General features: G+C 41.1%; 1 protein-coding gene and 1 non-coding gene across 2 annotated transcripts in view; both read right to left on the reverse strand.

The window, feature by feature from the left end:
• SYT1 (synaptotagmin 1) overlaps window positions 1-21,725 on the reverse strand; it is a 423,804-nt gene that overhangs the window by 97,554 nt on the left and 304,525 nt on the right. The window lies entirely within an intron of this gene.
• Window positions 19,814-19,944, reverse strand: LOC132530109 (small nucleolar RNA SNORA18). Its single transcript, XR_009543667.1, has one exon. It is a non-coding gene; the product is annotated as a small nucleolar RNA SNORA18 (small nucleolar RNA).

The raw sequence follows: 21,725 nt of genomic DNA on the forward strand, positions 1-21,725 counted from the left end.
GGTCTTTGTTGCTGCATGCAGGCTTTCTCTAGTTGCTGAGAGAGGGGGCTACTCTTCGTTGTGGTGCGTGGGCTTCTCATTGTGGTGGCTTCTCTTGCTGCGGAGCACGGGCTCTAGGCGTGCAGGCTTCAGTAGTTGTGGCACGCAGGCTTAGGTGCTCCACAGCATGTGGGATCTTCCCGGACCAGGACTCGAACCCATGTCCCCTGCATTGGCAGGCAGATTCTTAACCACTGTGCCACAAGGGATGTCCCAGTATAAAAATTTAAAAAGAGAACCTTTTCACATTTGAAATCCCATAAAAGCATGTTTGCCAACACTGTACCTTAAAGTAGTTTGCAGATTTCCATGAACTCTTTCTTAGAAAAGTAGTAACCATTATTGTTCAATAAATTCTGCAAAGGGACAAATTAAGAGCCTGAGGTAATCCTTATTTCCATTGCTTTCATGCATATTTTTGGCAAATAAGTAAAAATGACATAAATTAAAAAAAAATCACCATATATACTTCAGATGACCCCCCAAAATCTTTTGACTCAGAGAAAGAATATGTGAAATCTAAGGGACATCATTTTGAATTTGAAGCTAAAAAGAATATGTATAAAATTGTTATGTAGGGCTTCCCTGGTGGTGCAGTGGTTGAGAGTCCGCCTGCTAATGCAGGGGACACGGGTTCGTGCCCCGGTCCAAGAAGATCCCACAATGCCACGGAGCGGCTTGGCCCGTGAGCCATGGCCGCTGGGCCTGCACGTCTGGAGCCTGTGCTCCGCGGTGGGAGAGGCCACAACAGTGAGAGGCCCGCGTACCACAAAAAAAAAAAAAAAAAAAAAAAAAAAAAAAAAAAACACCAAAAAATTGTTAACTGAAAAAAGCCTTTAGGCAGTCAGAGTCCTTGAAATATTTGAAAAGATTTGTCTGAAGATAATGAATCATAGATACATATGACTACTTTTTGAAGATAGAGGAGTCTTATAGGTTTAAGCTTATGGGAAAAAACACAAAAAATGTAAAGAATGTATTGTACTATAAAGGGTTACTTTCAAACTTATCCAGAGTGAATTAAAGGCAGAGAAGTGAGCCAATGATGTCCCTGGTAGGTGACAATGGTACAGGGTCAGGTGGGAAATCTTTCTGAAAGAAGTTGTTTCTAGTATAAATTAAGAATACTCGTTTGTGTGTGAGGGTAAAACTGAACAGCTTACAGAGGTAACCAGAGACAATTTTTCACGGGGTCATTGAGAAAGAGTTTCCTATGGTTCCAAATAAGGTACATCAAGAAAGGAAAATGGACTGGAGGTTAAGCTTTTATTCCTAAAAGGTATGAGGTTCTCAAAACTGATTTTTAGAGACAGTTAGTACCACAGTTAATACTGTAGTAAGGCTGCTGAGTCCAAATCTTGACCAATCACTTACTTAGCTGTGATCTGGGGACATTCTTAACCTTTGTGGGACTCTGTATCCTTATCGGTAGAGTGGGAATGATAATAAACTAAAGGACTGTTGTGAGGATTAAAGAGTTAATATACACGTGCTGTGCATACAGAAGCTGACACACAGGAAGTGCTCAATAAATGTTAGTCATTGTTAATATCGGGCTTCCGGGCTTCCCTGGTGGCGCAGTGGTTGGGGGCCCGCCTGCCGATGCAGGGGACGCGGGTTCGTGCCCCGGTCCAGGAGGATCCCACGTGCCGCGGAGCGGCTGGGCCCGTGAGCCATGGCCGCTGGGCCTGCGTGTCCGGAGCCTGTGCTCCGCGGCGGGAGAGGCCATGGCGGTGAGAGGCCCGCATACCACAAAAAAAAAAAAAAAAAAAAATCGGGCTGCCTTTTACAGATCAGCTTCTATGTGTTGGATACTTCATATGATTTATTCCATATCTTCACAGCCATGAAGTACAGGTTATCATTGTCTCTACTTCATAAATGGACAAACTGAGGCTCAGCCCTGTGGAGTAACTTTGTTAACGTAACATGGTTATGAGAACCCAGAACACAGGTTTGTTAAGCATCGAAGTCCATGCTTTTTCTTCTATCTGGCAAATCTCGTGAAATTTTAATTTTCTTTTTATATTGGGTAATCATTGTTCAATAGTATCTAATACTAAGCCTGTAAGATACTATTAGCACAAGGTGCTGAACTGGAAAAAAATGTCACATGGCAGCACTTCCCTGGTGGAAGTGTTCATAGCCAGATTCTTCATCTCTAATATTGCACCCCCTGTTAAGCAATTTGCAATTGCTTTCATGTCTTCCTGAGTGTACAGGAGTCAGCAGGCTACAATTTCTGAATGACCGTCTCAAGGTCTTCCATGTATACCTGCAGACTATTGAGATGAAAGGTTTCTCAGAGGAGCAGAAGCACGTCCCAAACCCAGGCTCCCTGATTCTCCTTTCCGTTCCTGAGGTTGCCTGAGTTAAATGTATCGACTAAAAGGAGATGTATTACATCATCTTGAATCAGAAGGGGTAATCAATTATATTCTTCTGTCCTCACAGGGATTTGGTGAGGTCAAATAAGGAAAAAGTGGGTAGAAGGATAAGCTTTCTGCAAAAAGGAGGATAAATAAATGCAAGAAAGGGATTATTTCAAGCAGTGAATTAGAAAAATATAAAAGCAAGCTACATTCTCTAAACACATGATAAGTGCTGTATTCTCTGTTCTCATGTGGCCAGAGGTCAGTGGATACGGTATAGGGATGGATCTGTGGCTGAAGTACCTGTTGGGCTACAGGTAGTAGAGGTTTAGAGCTGGAGTCTAAAGTCAGATAGACCTAGATTTGAAACCCTGGTTTGTCACTTCCTAGCTCGGTGACTTAGGGTAGGTTGTTTCATCTCCCTAAGCCTCAGTTTCCTCCTGGATAAAATGGGGATAATGATAGTACTGATCTCAACTGGTGGTTGTGAGGATCAAATGAGAGGAGATACATCAAGTGCTTAGAATGATGCCTAGAATATGGTTTAAGTGCACAGTGCATGTTCGTTATTTTATTCGTAGCATTTCTATCCATCAAAAATTAAGAATGAGTTTTTACAAAATACAGTTATATCCATCTTTGTGTGTTCCTTACTCAGTTGGTGCGGGGTACAGTGCCTGGCACATAGCAGACACTCATATTTTTGTTGTGTTAATGAACAGAAGGATAATGTCATATGAATGCTGATACAGAGTTCTCGCTCTCAGTCAGCCCTCTTAGGAGTTTGTTCTTGGACACACAGAAGAGCTGTGGACATGGACAGCCAGCTGTGGGACCTGGTAAGATGTCTATGTGGAGATGCCCATCTCACTGCACTTGGGCCCCACCTGAGGTCCTCCTTCTGCAGGGGAGCTCAGGGTCTCCTCACACGGTGGGTCTCTCTGAGTTGAAGTCCACTGAATCCTATCCTTGGGTAAAACGTGGCTTGGATTTTGTCCCCCCACTTCACCCCTCAGTGACCTTGAGCTTGGATCAGCACAGGAAGGAGCAGGTGCTAGTAGTGGTTTATTATACTTGGCTGCTAACTGGGAGGAGTGGAAATGGAAATCAGGAAGTTCCTGAGGAAGCTAGAAAAGGTACTAGCTTAATGGCAAGGATGAAGGTTGTTTTCTTCACTTTCTGTTCTTCAGGACATTTTTTCCTTGGGAGATTTCTTTCCTTTGAAGAAAGGACGTGCCTTCTGGCTTTATTTATAAGCAATTTAGAAAAATACTAGACTGTTAAGGAGATGATGGAATCAGGAAAATTTAAGCAATGCAGGTTGATGCTGGGTAGGGTACTATATAGGAGAACATAAAATACGATATATAAAGCACTTAAACAAGTTTGTGATGGGGGAGAAGTAGGGTGTTAATATGATCTACAATGGAAATGAATTCTGTTTTAACCAACATGTCCAAAATAGAACTTAATGTTTATCCCTAAAATTCATGCATCTTTCTGTAATTTCATTTATTGCCCCGTTTGCTCACTTCTCAGTTAACCAAGCTAGAGTTGGAATCACTTTCAATGGCTTTCAAGCCCTCACTCTTCTGTCTAATTGAAAACAAGTTTCTATAAATCATATCTTAAAAACCTTTTCAAATTTGAGTTTTTGCTTTCACTGCCACGTAATTTCATGAACTCTGCCTCTGGAAGCAAGAGCCTTCAATTCATCGTCATGCTGCCAAAGGATTAGCTTTCTAAGCCATAGAGCTGATACGGCCACTGGCAGCTTTAATACCCTCCTGGTTGCCAACTATCAGAGTAAAATGTTAACTTCCAAATTCAAAGCACTAAAATATTACCCTTATTTATTTTTGTGGCTTAGCCCCTGCCCCCATCATTCTCCTCTCACATGCATTAGATCGTAGCCAGACGTTATTTCTCTCTGAATGTTTCAGATGCTCACCCTTCTTCCCCTGATTGGAAATCCTTATTCTGGACCTGTTGAATTCCTAATCGTCCTTTATAACCCACCTCATTCATATCTAATCATCCCTTCTGAACTCCTCACCTCCAGACAGCATCATCCCTTCCTTGTTGCCTATGAACTCCTTTGAGTGGAAAAACTGTATCTAATTCATCTCTGTATCACCAGGGCCCAGCATAGAATGATCTGTAGATATGTTGTTGAATTGAGGCATCAGATTAATGAAAAATCTTCCACCAAGGAGCTATTTCCTTTGCTGATGTGTTTTTGTTTGGGATAGTTAAATGTAGAAGGTACAGAACATAGTTGCTTATATAGGAAGCCTTTAGTACATACAGTGAATTGATTGCTGGAAAACAGGGCAAGGGTTTCTATGGTTATGTGTCAACAGGAGCACAGGCTCAGACTGACCTGAGTTAAGATGCAGACTTGGTAACTTAATGGGCGTATGACTGTGGTACTCCCTTTACTTTTCCTTTATAAAATGAGGAGAATACTTCCAAGAGTGTGTAGGATGGCTATGGATATCAAACAATATGTATAGCCTAGAATACAGTGCTCTTAATTTTATTGAAATAAAGAAACTTGTACATACAAGTTTAAAAATTGGGTGGTATATCAATAGTACTCCTGAACAGACAGGAAAAATAATGTGTTGACAGATACATGAAAGAAATGTAGAGACTTATTACCCTAGGATGAGGCCTAGACTGAATTGTCAAGTTTATAGTAAGAGGAGACACACAGCTTCCTTAAACTATTATATAGCTCCTCCTTAAACTATTAAGTTTATATATAAACTATTATAATATATAAAACGATTATATAATTACATAATATAAACTATTATATAGTTCCTATCTATAGTAATCACTTAACAGGGAAATCTTCATTTTCCTTATAATTTGATTTCTGGTTGCAACCCTTGAACTATTAGAGCTCAAACAGAAAAAGACAAGATACCACACCAGCTACGTCGGTCATACTAAGATCTTTTCTTCCTGGGTTCAACATGTGTCTTTTAACTCTTTGCAGACAGCATATTTATCTGTGCCAGTGGCAGGGTATGTGTGTGGGGTTCCTAAGAAGTCTCTGAAATGAACACAACCATTAGGGCTTTAAAATGCCACTTGACGGGTCATTCATTTAAAAGCTATTACCAGTCAGCTGCCTCTTGCAGGCAGAGGGAAAAAAAAAATCTGTGGGTTGAAGACACTTGAAATCAGAGATTAGCAGGAAGATGCTCTCTCATTACCAAACAGGGAGCCAGGGTGTCAAACATCTCTAGTTTCTCTAAAGACACAATCTCTCTTCCGGAATTTTCGTAAAGGGCAAAATGAACTAAAACAACCCCTCCCCCCACGGCGTCACCTTTGCTGTAATAATACCCTGCATCTCTCTGCCTGTGCCCCCAGATGCCTGCAGTGAGCGGCCCTGCTCTAGTGAGCGCATCTCATTCTGCTTTACCACTTGGCTTTCTCAACTCCTGCCTGATCATTTTTGGAAATGTCATTCACCTTTATGTGCAGGCCAGTGCACAAACCAAAATTAATTTAACTCACAAAGGCATGTTACTATTATTACTTTTGACACCATGGAGAACTTATTAACTATAGCTTGTCACGGGCCTCTCAGCCTGAATACGTTCCTTCTCCATGCTGTAGTCCGGCTAATCCGAGCTAAAGGTTTTCTGGATTGCCAGACACTGTAAAAAGTCAAAATAGTTGAGTTTTTCAATAATTAGGCTAGACAACTAGGGCACCTACCAGGCACCTGTGGGGGACCACGGACACCTAAGTGGACGGGAGGAACCCCCAGTGACTGGGTAGGATGTGGGGCATGGGGGGAGTGAGGGGGAGGAGAAGTGGAGGCGGGACGGGACTGGCGCCCCTGAGGGGCGGCTGGGGGAGGGGAAGGGATCCCACACCCGAAGAGGGAAATTGGTGAACCATTGGGAGGGCAGAGGATCAGAAAGAGAGCATGGCCAGGTTTCCCCTGCCCACTTGGGCCCCCGGGAGCCTGTTGAGATCCCAGACCTGATCCTCTGCCCACTGAGGCCCCCTCCAGCCGCGTGGGTCCTGAGGGAGTGGGAGGGAGGGAAGGGGGAGCAAAAGTAAAGGCTGGACCTCCAGGACGGCACCCTTGAGGGGCGGCTTGGGAAAGCGAGGAGTTTGTACACCCAGAGTGACCCACCCATGGTTAGGGGTCCAGTGGTGATGGGGGAACCCTGGGGAAGATGGTGAGGGGGGTGTGAAGGAATCAATAGCAGAATCACTGAGGCAGAAGAAAGGATAAGTGAGTTGGAAGATAAAATGGTGGAAATAACTGCCAGGGAGCAGAATAAAGAAAAAAGAATGAAAAGAATTGAGGACAGTCTCAGACCTCTGGGCCAACATTAAATACACCAACACTGGAATTATAGGGGTCCCAGAAGAAGAAGAGAAAAAGAAAGGGTTTGAGAAAATATTTGAAGAGATTGTAGTCAAAAACTTCCCTAACATGGGAAACGAAATAGTCTATCAAGTCCAGGAAGTGGAGAGAGTCCCACACAGGATAAACCCAAAGAGAAACATGCTGAGACACATATTAATCAAACTATCAAAAATTAAATACAAAGAAAAAATATTAAAGGCAGCAAGGGAAAAGCAACAAATAACATACAAGGGAATCCCCATAAGGTTAACAGCTGATCTTTTAGCAGAAACTCTGCAAGCCAGAAGGGAGTGGCAGGACATATTTAAAGTGATGAAAGGGAAAAACCTCCAATCAAGATTACTCTACCCAGCAAGGGTCTCATTCAGATTTGATGGAGAAATTAAAACCTTTACAGACAAGAAAAACTAAGAGAATTCAGCTCCACCAAACCAGTTCTACAACAAATGCTTAAGGAACTTATCTAGGTAGGAAACACAAGAGAAGGAAAAGACCTACAAAAACAAACCCAAAACAATTAAGAAAATGGTAATAGGAACATACATATTGATAATTACCTTAAATGTAAATGGATTAAATGCTCCCACCAAAAGACACAGACTGGCTGAATGTATACAAAAACAAGACCCATATATATGCTGTCTACAAGAGACCCACTTCAGACCTAGGGACACATACAGACTGAAAGTGAGGGGATGGAAAAAGATATTCCATGCAAGTGGAAATCAAAAGAAAACTGGAGTAGCAATTCTCATATCAGACAAAATATACTTTAAAATAGAGACTATTACAAGAGACAAAGAAGGACACTACATAATGATCAAGGGATCGATCCAAGAAGAAGATATAACAATTGTAAATATTTATGCACCCAACATAGGAGCACCTCAATACATAAGGCAAATGCTAACAGCCATAAAATGGGAAATCGACAGTAACACAGTAATAGTGGGGGACATAAACACCCCGCTTTCACCAATGGACAGATCATCCAAAATGTAAATAAAAAAACACAAGCTTTAAATGACACATTAAATAAGATGGACTTAATTGATATTTATAGGACATTCCATCCAAAAACAACAGAACACACTTTCTTCTCAAGTGCTCATGGAACATTCTCCAGGATAGATCATACCTTGGGACACAAATCAAGCCTTGGTAAATTTAAGAAAATTGAAATCATATGAAGTATCTTTTCCAACTACAATGCTATGAGACTAGATATCAATTACAGGAAAAAAAACTAAAAAGTACAAACACATGGAGGCTAAACAATATGCTACTAAATAACAAAGGGATCACTGAAGAACTCAAAGAGGCAATAAAAAAGTACCTAGAAACAAATGACAATGAAAACATGACCCAAAACCTATGGGATGCACCAAAAGCAGTTCAAAGAGGGAAGTTTATAGCAATACAGTCCCACCTCAAGAAACAAGAAAAATCTCAAACAACCTAATCTTACACCTCAGGCAGTTAGAGAAAGAAGAACAAAAAAACCCCAAAGTTAGCAGAAGGAAAGAAATCATAAAGATCATAAATAAATGAAAAAGAAATGAAAGAAACAATAGCAAAGATCAATAAAACTAAAAGCTGGTTCTTTGAGAAGATAAAAAAAATTGATAAAACACTAGCCAGCCTCATCAAGAAGAAAAGGGAGAAGACTCAAATCAACAGATTTAAAAATGAAAAAGGAGAAGTAACAACTGACACTGCAGAAATACAAAGGATCATGAGAGATTACTACAAGCAACTATATGCCAATAAAATGGACAACCTGAAAGAAATGGACAAATTCTTAGAAAAGCACAACCTTCCGAGACTGAACCAGGAAAAAATAGAAAATATAAACACACCCATCACAAGCACTGAAATTGAAACTGTGATTAAAAATCTCCCAACAAACAAAAGCCCAGGACCAGATGGCTTCACAGGCGAATTCTATCAAACATTTCGAGAACAGCAAATGCCTATCTTTCTCAAACTCTTCCAAAATATAGCAGAGGGAGGAACACTCCCCAACTCATTCTATGAGCCCATCATCACCCTGATACCAAAACCAGACAAAGATGTGACAAAAAAGAAAACTACAGGCCAATATCACTGATGAACATAGATGAAAGGATTATACACCATGATCAAGTGGGGTTTATCCCAGGAATGCAAGGATTCTTCAATATATGCAAATCAATCAATGTGATAAGCCATATTAACAAATTGAAGGAGAAAAACCATATGATCATCTCAATAGATGCAGAAAAAAGCTTTTGACAAAATTCAACACCCATGTATGATAAAAATTCTCCAGAAAGTGGGCATAGATGGAACCTACCTCAACATAATAAAGGCCATATAGGACAAACCCACAGCCAAATTGTTCCTAATGATGAAAAACTGAACCCATTTCCTCTAAGTTCAGGAAAAAGACAAGGTTGCCCACTCTCACCACTCTTATTCAACATAGTTTTGGAAGTTTTAGCCACAGCAATCAGAGAAGAAAAAGAAATAAAAGGAATCCAAATTGGAAAAGAAGTAAACTGTCACTCTTTGCAGATGACATACTATAAATAGAGAATCTTAAAGATGCCACTGGAAAACTACTAGAGCTAATCAATGAATTTGGTAAAGTTGCAGGATGCAAAATTAATGCGCAGACATCTCTTGCATTCCTATACACCAATGATGAAAAATCTGAAAGAGGAATTAAGGAAATACTCCCACTTACCACTGCAACAAAAGGAATAAAATGCCTAGGAATAAACCTACCTAAGGAGACAAAATACCTGTATACACAAAACTATAAGTCACTGATGAAAGAAATTAAAGGTGATACAAACAGATGGAGAGATATACCATGTTCTTGGATTGGAAGAATCAACATTGTAAATGACTGTACTACCCAAAGCAATCTACAGATTCAATGCAATCCCTATCAAACTACCAATGACATTTTTCACAGAACTAGAACAAAACATTTCACAATTTGTATGGAAACACAAAAGACCTCGAATAGCCAATGCAATCTTGAGAAAGAAAAAATGGAGCTGGAGGAATCAGACTCCCTGACTTCAGACTATACTACGAAGCACAGTAATCAAGACAGTATGGTACTGGCACTAAAACAGAAATATAGATCAATGGAACAGGATAGAAAGCCCAGAGGTTAACTCATGCTCGTATGGTCACCTTATATTTGATAAAGGAGGCAAGAGTATACAGTGGAGAAAAGACAGCCTCTTCAGTAAATGGTGCTGAGAAAACTGGACAGCTACGTGTAAAAGAGTGAAATTAGAATGCTTTCTAACACCATACACAAAAATAAACTGAAGATGGATTAAAGATCTAGATGTAAGGCCAGACACTATAAAACTTTTAGAGGAAAACATAGGCAGAACACTCTATGACATAAATGACAGCAAAATTCGTTTTGACCCACCTCCTAGAGAAATGGAAATAAAAGCAAACATAAACAAATGGGTCCTAATGAAACTTAAAAGCTTTTGCACAGCAAAGGAAACCATAAAGAAGACGAAAAGACAGCCCTCAGAATAGAAGAAAATGTTTGCAAATGAAGCAACTGATAAGGGATTAATCTCCAAAATATACAAGCAGCTCATGCAGCTCAATATCAAAGAAAACAAACAACCCAATCCAAAATGGGCACAAGACCTAAATAGACATTTCTTGAAAGAAGATACACAGATTGCCAACAAACACATGAAAGGATGCTCAACATCACTAATCACTAGAGAAATGCAAATCAAAACTACAGTGAGGTATCACCTCACACTGGTCAGAATGGCCATCATCAAAAAATCTACAGGCAATAAATGCTGGAGAGGGTGTGGAGAAAAGGGAACCCCCTTGCACTCTTGGTGGGAATGTAAATTGATAACCCACTATGGAGAACTGTATGGAGGTTCCTTATAAAACTAAAAATAGGGCTTCCCTGGTGGCGCAGTGGTTGAGAGTCCGCCTGCCGATGCAGGGGACACGGGTTCGTGCCCTGGTCCGGAAAGATCCCACATGCCGTGGAGCGGCTGGGCCCGTGAGCCATGGCCGCTGAGCCTGCGCGTCCGGAGCCTGTGCTCCGTATCGGGAGAGGCCACAACAGTGAGAGGCCTGCCTACTGCAACAACACCAAAAAAACTAAAAATAGAACTGCCATATGACCCAGCAATCCCACTACTGGGCATATACCCTGAGAAAACCATAATTCAAAAAGAGTAATGTACCACAATGTTCATTGCAGCACTGTTTACAATAGGCAGGACATGGAAGCAACCTAAGTGTCCACTGACAGATGAATGGATAAACAAGATGTGGCACATATATACAATGGGATATTACTCAGCCATAAAAAGAAACGAAATTGAGTTATTTGTAGTGAGGTGAATGGACCCAGAGTCTGTCATACAGAGTGAAGTGAGTCAGAAAGAGAAAAACAAATGCCATATGCTAACACACATATATGGAATCTAAACAAACAAAAAGAAAGGTCTTGAAGAACCTAGGGGCAAGATGGGAATAAAGACACAGACCTACTAGGGAATGGACTTGAGGACAGGGGTAGGGGGAAGCGTAAGCTGGGACAAAGTGAGAGAGTGGCATGGACATATATAAACTACCAAATGTAAAATAGATAGCTAGTGGGAAGCAGCTGCATAGCACAGGGAGATCAGCTCGGTGCTTTGTGACCACCTAGAGGGGTGGGATAGGGAGGGTGGGATAGGGAGGGTGGGAGGGAGATGCAACAGGGAGGGGATGTGGGGATATATGTATATACATAGCGGATTCACTTTGTTATAAAGCAGAAACTAACACACCGTTGTAAAGCAATCATACTCCAAAAAAGATGTTAAAAAAAAAGAAGGCTAAAATTAACTGTCTACGGATGGCAAGAAAATCTTGGTCCCATTTTGTTGGACTACCCTTTTAAAAAAATGACACAATATGATTTAAGCTTTATGTATTTGTTCCCCTGTATCAGTAAATATGGTCTTTGTATTTGAAAGAAGTAGTAGGGAATTTAAGTAACACAATTATTGTGTAAGTTATAATAGCCAAGAGTGTAGAAGGAGAAAAAAAGAAAGGAAGCTAGTGTTCATTGCATGCTTACTGGTTTCTGGATGGTTTCACATGTAGCACCTTATTATTAGTAGTCTGTGACGAGGGTTTTTCTTGAGGTATAATTGCCATTGTGATAGGGTTTTGTATTCTCTATCTTAGGCATAAGGAAATTAAAGCACAGAGAGGTTAGCTGAATTCTCCAAGTTTGCACAGTCATGAATAGCAGAGGCAGTTTGAACCAAGGTGTACCTTCTTGATCCATGAGTCCTCCCTGCAGGTATATAAATCAGTATGGAAAGAGGGAAATCATAGGCCTCACACGAAATGGACAACCTCTCCTCTGTCTTCCATGAACCGTAGGTTTCATGAAAATGGTTTTATATACATTTTGAATTACTCAAAGCTGGCATTAACAAATAGACCTGAAGTTGGCATTGAAAAGGCAAGCAAGGTCAACAAAGTAATATCTTTTTGGTATGAAGCTAGGTGCATAACAGTATTTATTTTCCTGTTCACCCGATGGTTTGTTTTCCACATCTAACAAGAATGAGGGCATATGCTTTTTTTTTTTTTCCCTCTAGGCCATAACATTGCTTTTCCCCACCAAGGAGGTATACTACATCATACTCTGTCTGAAACTGTGATTTAGAAAATGACATAGTAAATACTGGGAAGTCTCATTCCCTGAGCTTCTAGCAGGCCAGCCAGGAAGTCAAATCTCCTTAGCTGTCAGAAGCAGGCCAAAGGTCATGTAGAAATGAATTCATGGTTCAGTCTCCCTCAGTCTCAGGCTCCCCCTGTAAAGATACGTAACTGGGATTCAGATATTATAGAAGAATATCCATTGCAGTGGAACAGACCTGCTCACCACCGCAGTGTCTGGAGGTGGCCAGGAGAAGGTTATGAAAACTTGATGGCTACTTAGAATAGCAGTTGGCTGGCATGAAAAATGCAAACGCTTGAAAATCCATGCTTCAGGGAAGCATTTTGATCAATGTGATTGTGTGATGGCATCTCTGTGGCACTGAAATTTTTTACCAATATAGTTTTTGCTGCATTAACCCGAGGTATAAGTCTTGATCTTTTTATTTTGCCCCATTCCTTTGTAGGGCATGGAAACATTCACCACAGAAACTTCTCTTTGTCAGTCGAGATTTTATTGCAACCACACAACTTTTCATAGCCCCTTCCGGATTTCTCACTTAGCCAGTGACGAAACACGTGTATGATACTGCACATCTCAAACGCCACAGAAGCACGGCAGGGGTGCTCTCTCTTATTTTTAAATGTTAATCTATTCTCGCCTTCCTATTTTCTAATTACTTGAGGGTAAATACTACATGCTTTTGCGGAATAATCTAGGGGAAAATTTCTGGGGCAAAGTCATTTGGAAAAAAGGAAAAGGAAAAACTTATCAGCTGAATACAAGTTAAAATGGAAAGCCATTCAATATGTGGGTATTGCAGCTGGCAGGGGTCTTATGAGCAGAGAAGTGAATGAAGGAGGGAACATGCGGGTTTACCTGCATTTTCTTAAAACTCATGGTAGAGCACTTAAAAAAAAATAAAAACTTGTGCAGAAAACAGAATATACTAGACTGAACTTTGAAAAAGTGGTCATTTGTTATATCAAATATACATGTGTGTGTGTATATTTACATTTATATATGTACGTTAAAAATTGGACCAAAAATACTATCTTAGCATCCTAAAACAATAATCTCATTTTCATAGATCCCCAAATTATCTTTTCCATATGCAAATATTTAAAAAACCTACAACACAAGCATATGTATCTATGTATAAAATTTTATATTTTGCTTTTTCTGCCTAACATATTAAAGCATTTTTCCATATAATTATGTCTAATGCCTAATATTCCATTAAGTGGTAGTGTAATTAGCCACTTTCCTATTTTTGAGCACTAAGCCCATTTTAATGTGTGAAATTATAAGTTAAAGTTGGCTTCCATGAATATGAATTTCTATGTAGTTTAGATAGGATGGCCAGAGGCTCAGCTTGTTACTGCTTCTGTTTGCAAGAACTCTACAATGTGAAATCTCATCTCTGGACAGAATATTTTGCTGTATATAACTGTCATTAAAAATAGATTGTTAAAAAACTGGTACTTTTTTTTTACAATCTACCTGGTAGAAAAGTCAACACGATATAACTTCTGTTTTTATTGCGTTTGTGTAAGTTTCCACTGAAATTTTGCTGCCTATGGGCACTTGCCCAAGAAAGTTAGCCAGGGGCTAATATACGGAAAGCCACTCTGCTAAATCAACTCTCCAAATCTATGACTGGAGTCAGAGCTTCAGGAATCAGTTTCTGCTATTTGTCACTGTCAAAAATTGACTACTTTGAAAGAGACTAAAAACCTAAGTACTGATACCATTGTTTGTCAAAGTAATTGTAGAGGGTATGTCCTACTGTGATAGGTCTTATGAAAATGCAGGCAGAGATTAGAAGTTAAAAAAAAAAAAAAGAGAAAGTACATGTGAGCCTTGATTTAGATTGATGCTACAGCTCTTTTTCTTTCACGGTTTTGCTTTTTAAACACCTTCTTTGATGAATCACCAGGCTGCTAGATCCCATGAGAGATCGCCCTGTCTGTCCCCTTACCTTGAAGCAGGACTATAAATCCATGACCCAATGCTTATTTTTTGTTTGTTTGTTTTTTGCTGTACGCGGGCCTCTCACTGCTACGGCCTCTCTCGCCGCGGAGCACAGGCCCCGGACGCGCAGGCTCAGCGGCCATGGCTCACGGGCCCAGCCGTTCCGCGGCATGTGGGATCTTCCCGGACCGGGGCACGAACCCGTGTCCCCTGCATCGGCAGGCGGACTCTCAACCACTGCGCCACCAGGGAAGCCCCCAGTGCTTATTTTTTAAAAACCCTCCAGAGAGGTAGGCTCTTTGGGGTAGCTGTTTCAACACTGCACCCTGCCAGGAGGGGTATCTTTGGTTTCCATACCACATTTAAACGCCTTTTTATTTAGGCTTTAGTCACTTCAGAAGGTCATTCTAAGCTGCCTCAAATGGATATCTTACCCCCAATTAATGGACATTGATTATTCAGTTCTCTCAGAGAAAGATTGTGGTTCTTCTATTTTAAGAGCCCAAAACAGGTAGGCAACTTCCATAGATGCCACAGCCCTGAGACGTGAGGGGAGAGAGAATTTGGTTTGGAAACACAGGGCTGGTTCCCAATAGTCTCTAGAGCACATGAAAGCATCACACAAATGTAAAGCAATATTAATAATATTTACTGTTAAACTCATAAAAACAGATAGTGTAAATCTTACTTATCACCTATTTAACCTACATTTTGGGAGGGACAAATATGAACTAATAAAAGCTGAAATATATGGGACACAAAAGATAATCCAGGATTTCCCTGGTGGTGCAGTGGTTAAGAATCTGCCTGCCAGTGCAGGGGATATGGGTTCGAGCCCTGGTCTGGGAAGATCCCACATGCCACCGAGCAACTAAGCCCGCGCGCCACAAGTACTGAGCCTGTGCTCTAGAGCCCGCATGCCTAGAGCCCGTGCTCTGCAACAAGAGAAGCCACTGCAATGAGAAGCCCGCGCAACGCAACGAAGAGTGGACCCACTCGCCGCAACTAGAGAAAGCCTGTGCGCAGCAACGAAGACCCAATGCAGCCAAAAAAAAAATTAATTAAAAAAATAAATTTATTAAAAGAAAAGATAATCCAAACAGATGCAGCATGTTTAAAAGTAAGAAAATAATCTCGGACTTAATAGGGAGAATAAAGCATAGAAGATGTTAATTAGCAGTTTCCATTCAGGGATATATTAATCCTTAACTTTCACAGTCCGAGAATATGTTTGAAAAACTGACGCTTGAAACTCTTTGAGAGATTTTAACTTCGTACAAATCTTTGTTTAGGTGGGCCAGAACTTGCATTTGGGAAATGAACCATTTCCATTCTTGGTTCTGAGCCCAAGTGCATATGATTTTATGTGGAAAGGAGGCACCCAGAAGCATTTTCTTCGAGAACATTGGCGGGCGAGTATGCTGAGAATGGGGAGGGCAGTGGGCAATGGCAGGTCACCACATCAACACCCAGAGAGAAATAATCCACTACACCCTCTCTGTTGGGCTCCCAGCCTTTCTTTCTGTCTTCTGTCCTGACACTCTAATTGGCTGGGCAGTGGCTTCCTGCTTCACATACAGGAGATCACATAATGTATCAAGCATTATCTTCCTGTAGAAATGACACATGATGAGCTGGGTTTTCCTCCCAGTTACTTAAGTTCTAGCCCAGGGCACTGAATTCATTATGCGCTGAACATGAGGATCTGAAAGGGGGTTTGATCCTTGTGATTGTGTACTGGGTTCTTCCATGAAATCATTTGCTGGTGACTTGTATAGCAGTACATCCTGGTAAATACTTATCTCGGACTCAAACCAGAGGCCCCAAACAGCAGCTCTGGCCTAAATCAACCTTGTTAAAATGCAGCTGTCTCATCTCTTTTCTCTCTTGAGGTTCAGCACTGTTGGATATGGAGTCACAGTCACTGGGATAAACAATTTTCTTTCCTCCAGCACACCAAAAAAGGAAGAAAAAGAATTCAAACTGCATGTATGCTATTTAAATAGGCACCCTTCTGATCCTGATTACTACTTCGGGAAAACCCTTACCCAGTTTTTAAAGGTCACCACTGTCGCATGCTACATTTCTTTCCTAAGTGAATTACCAGGTCCCTTTATACGTGGCTTGAACCGTTCCTAACTCTCAACCCCAGGAATCTGACATGGAGTCCCTGCTCCACTTTGGAATTTAAAAATAGAATAAATAGTAATTAACATGGACTTTTCGGCAAACTATTTAAACGTCTGGTCGTTACTTCCTAGTTATGTGATTTCAGACAAGTTTCTTAGCCTCTGTGAGTCTTGGTTTCCTCATGTGCACGTTTAGCGTAATATGTATAACACAAGTCTGTGAGATTTAATTGAGCTAATGTGTTTAATTATTTCATATATAAATTAAATATGTAAATTGTTTTACCTCCCAAGGGAATGGATCAGCAATTCGAATTACAAAGTCAGGAGATTTTTGGAGAGAGACCATAAACCAGCAGGTGGAAGAGGCTGGGGTTTTGGGGTGGTGGTGAGAATCAAGGTCTCTAGAAATCCCCCGATAGAGATGATTTCCTTGTGCAGGAAACCAGGTCTGCCACCAACTGATACGAGGTTTTTGGAAGTCATGACTGACAATGACACCAGCCACTGCTCATTTAATAAAGGCTAGTTATCCTGCTAAAATTCAGACCTAACATAAAAAGTGTTTAAAAATTTGGCTAAGGTATATGTGAAATTAATTCATATAAAGATGACATAAATTTCCAGGCAGGAATGCTATGATTTTATTCTCAAAATTTTAAATATTTGGATTTGAAGAAAGGCTAAATTGGAAACTGGATGACAGGCCCTTAGTAATCATCTGGTTTGGTGAGAGGTAGCTCATGCATTTTCTTTCCCTCTTATTCTTTCTCTTGTAAGAAGGGTTTGAAGTGGCAATCTAGCAGGATGGTCAGCGCCATGTTTCAAATTGTAGCACCTCATAAAGGAATCAGCCCTTTCTGGCAGATTCATTGCTCTTTAAGAATTATTTCGGGAGTGACAAAAATATTGAGAAATTCTACAGAGCTCAAAATCTTCTGTATAGGGTGCGAATAAGGAGCTCCTCTTGTTTTGTGATACACAGGGGCTTAGGAAACTCTAAGCAGACAAAGATACTTTGTTTCACAAAGAACTGTCTCTTAGATTCAAGTATACCTTATTAAACACTGTCTGGAGAACGTGAAAATGTTTCATTGATCTTTGGTGTCCTAGGGATAGTTACAAGGCAGATGTCCAACTCCAAGTTCACCATTGTACCTGGTATCAGGAAAAGTGATGAAAGAGATGGAAGCAATGACTTCCTCCTGCCGGGAACTTGAGATAGGATGGAATGAAACAGATGGGAAGATGGGGAATAGAGAGACTTGGAAACAGAAACACGTGAATCCTAGGTGGATCTGTCACAGATGGATCTATGTCATAGAAAGATTGACCCAGAAAGCTGGGGGACAGCTAAGAGGGTTGGGAATTGGGATTGGTGTTGAACTGAGGCAAGCTGTCGTAGCCCTCTTCGCACAGTAGGGTGGAGGCCTTAGAGTTGAGAGCGTAAGAGTAAGAGGAACAAAGTACGGAGTGTGTGCAGAGCGGGTGTGCGTTTGCAGACTAAAACATCATCCCTAATGCAGGCCTTGTGACCTCTTTTTCAGTTAGAGGCGATCCCATGTGATGCGTGATGTGTGTCTGGAGTCAGACCATGTCGGAACCCCAGGCCTCCCATTAGCTGCATGGCCTCATGCTGTTCAGTTTCTCTGAGTTTCAGCTTCTTTGTCTATCCGTTGGGGATATGGAGGGTACGTACCCCAGAGTGTCACTGTGAGGAATCAATGAGCTAACACACCTAACACGCATCTGCCCCCCACACAAACTCAATAGATGGGAGTTTAAACACAGTTAAGCTAAGTTTGTGTTCTACCTGGTTTTTCTAGCTAACGGAGCTTTGAAAATACTGTCTACCAAAAAGAAAAAGAGGGCTTCCCTGGTGGCGCAGTGGTTGAGAGTCCGCCTGCCGATGCAGGGGACACGGGTTCGTGCCCCGGTCCGGGAAGATCCCACATGCCGCGGAGCGGCTGGGCCCGTGAGCCATGGCCGCTGAGCCTGCGCGTCCAGAGCCTGTGCTCCGCAACGGGAGAGGCCGCGACAGTGAGAGGCCCGCGTACCGCAGCAACAACAACAAAAAAAGATAACATAATTTCCCCTAAAATTAGGCAATCCTACTGTGACACTCAGGTTCCATAGCCTGGACGTAATTTTCAAATGTGGCCTCAATATAAACAAAGCATCAACATGATGGGACTTGGAAAGCCAGTGACCTCAAGAAGCAGCACACATCTGTCCTCAAATTCTAAGTTAAACATTGATGGTAATTTTTTTTTTTTTAAAATCAGGCAAGCATTTCAAAGGCTACTGTCTACATTCTCTCTTTATGACTTAGGCTATCCAAAAATATGTTCAAAGATCAAAAAACAAAACTCCAGACTCTTGACCTATTTGAATATTCTAATCTCACTCTATTTTTGCTTTCTGACACTGAGATACAATTAACAACAGACAATTCCTGACACTATGCTGGTTCCTAAAAGTTCCCCTCCTACACTAGCAGAAGGAGAAAATTCAGGGAAGCTCCTTGTCGGAATATTGATTTCTACATGCAGAAGTAACACCTTAAACCGAAGAGCAGTTGGTTAACTTTTGCTAAATAACCTCTCACCACATTCCAGAGTGTTTGCAGCTTAGAGAATGAGGAGACATGACTAGAAGTATTTTTAAAACAAAAAAAAATTTTTTTCCCTTTTTTTGAAAGGGTTTTTTTTAATTATGTGTAACACAAAGTTATTTAAGTCAATAAATTTTTAAGGAATTTCACACGTTCTGATTCTTTCCACTGCCAATCACCTTAGTTTCTCCTAACTCATAATCTTCAAGATAAAACAGACCTTTCAAAAATAAGTTATCATGTGAGTCAGCCCACAATTCTTTTAGTTAGGCTTCTTTGATCTCCAATGAAATATGGACACACTTCAAAATTCCCCACCTGTAATCTTTGGGATCCAATTTCCTCAAGCGATTTACTTTAGGACCATGTTCAGGGTCAGGAGATGGATCTGCCTGGTTCTGACAGGCAGAACCAGGGTTTTTTAGAGGGTTTGACACCCTCTAAAAATGTATGAGGTTCAGATCATATTCCCTCCTAAGCCATCACACCCTAGAACAGTACAGATCATTGGGATATGCCAATACCTAAGGTAAAAAGTTAGGTTTTTCATAGTTCACTTGGCAGCTCTGTCTTGTAGTTCTTTCCCACAGATCTAACATGTAGTTCTGTGAGTAAAGGAAACCACACCGTTAATCTACGAGGCATTTCCAACGATGTAGGTTTACAGAAAAAGCCCCATCGGGATAGACCTCAACTTTTTTCCCTTCTAATAGAATAGTCTGTAGGGCCTCACATTTCACTCACAAATCCTCATCTCTCCACTCCAGTGTTATCTGAAGTCCAGCAAATTGTTCTTGCATATAAACTCATTATGTCTCACCCAAAAACAAAAATACTGATTTAGAAGGTGCTTTCAGAAAGGATGTTGAAAGGAGGGGCTCAGTTTAGAATGAAGGGCATTACCCCTAAGAACACTGTTCTCTAAGCGTTTTAGATGGTTTGCCCAAGGCTGGATTCGCTGTGCTCTGGGTCCTCCTACTGCCCGGTGCTCTCCTGTGTTTTCCAAGCTGGACTCCTGCCAGCTCCTGGGGGCCAGGTAAGACCCTGTGAGCACCCTGACATACATGCCTGCTTCACAGTCTCGCTGTGTTCCATCAGGGAGAAAATAACTGCACATTATTAGCAGCTTGGGGGACATTTAAAAGGGAGCAGAAAAGCAATCTAAATGGTTTATTTGTTCCCTGAGTTCTCCTGAAGAGATAAAAAGAGAGAAGAGAGGAGATAAGGCTGGCAGGGGACGCCAAGTGGCAGAAGTTTTGTTTGCAGTAGACTGACAGAAACCTCCCATCAGTCTTCCCAAAAGCTTAGGTGCCATTCCTTTTTGTCCTCAGGCACTTGAAATCTGGAAAGAGTGGACAGGAGTGAGTGAAAGAGATACTGAGACTGTCAGTGGTGCTACAGTGAGAGGAAAAATACTCCTGAAACTGCCAAATGGTACTGGAAACCATGAATCTGCCCCCGCTCCACCCCCATAGAGCAAGTGATTTTCTACTCAATGTATCTGTTTACTTGAGGAACTCATTTGGCATCAGACAGACCTGGGTTTGAAAAATAACTTTTTGAAGGCCACATACTGTAGAATTACGTTGATAGGCAGTGTCTAGAATAGGCATCCATAGAGACAGAAAGTAGATCAATAGTGGCCTGGGGATGAGGGCTGGGAATGGGAGTGATTGCAAATGGGCACAAGGTTTCTTTTTGGGGTGATGGAAATGTTCTTTAATTAGGTTGTTCTGATAGTTGCACAACTCTATGAATTTTCTAAAAATCATTGGGGAAAAAACAAAAGTAAATTTCAAACACGTAAGTACATATCGTTCTACATTTTTCAACAGCATTTTACATATAAGGAAATGAGGCTCAGAGGGTTGATGGGATTTGGTGGGATCCGTCCTCACTTGATCCCTGCCACACGTTCTCCTAAGAGCTAATTACTGTGATGTGCAAAAGTAGTAAATACTTTCCTTACTTCCAAGGAGCTTATACTCCTGTAGACAACAAAACAGGTAAACAAGGCATCTTTTTATGTAACGGCACAAAGCGGCTTGGCACTGACACTTAGAAAACAGGGACGTGTGTAATGAGGTGCCAGTCGTACGGTACAGCGGAAACAATACGCTGTGGGTTAAAGATCAAGGTGATGCTGAGTATTATCAGGGCACTTAGTGAGAATGAGGAAGAAAAAACGATAGAATCCCATTAGAGTAAGTATCGGTGCATTCCTGTATAGACACCAAGATGCATGTGGGACTTCTTGGGGGTAAAAAATGTTCTGCAACCTGATTGGAGTGGTGCTTATATTGGTGTATACAGTTGTGAAGACACATTGAACTGTACACTTCATATCTGCATTTTATTATATGTTGAGTTCTACCTCCATTAAAAAAAGGCATGACGTTGCTAGTCAAGGCACAGAAAAGAGCAAGGAAATGACTGGAGGAATCTGTGAGAATCTACCGTAGGAAGGCAGACTGCA

Source organism: Lagenorhynchus albirostris, chromosome 11 (assembly GCF_949774975.1).
Source record: "Lagenorhynchus albirostris chromosome 11, mLagAlb1.1, whole genome shotgun sequence".
In the NCBI taxonomy this organism is placed as follows: domain Eukaryota; kingdom Metazoa; phylum Chordata; class Mammalia; order Artiodactyla; family Delphinidae; genus Lagenorhynchus; species Lagenorhynchus albirostris.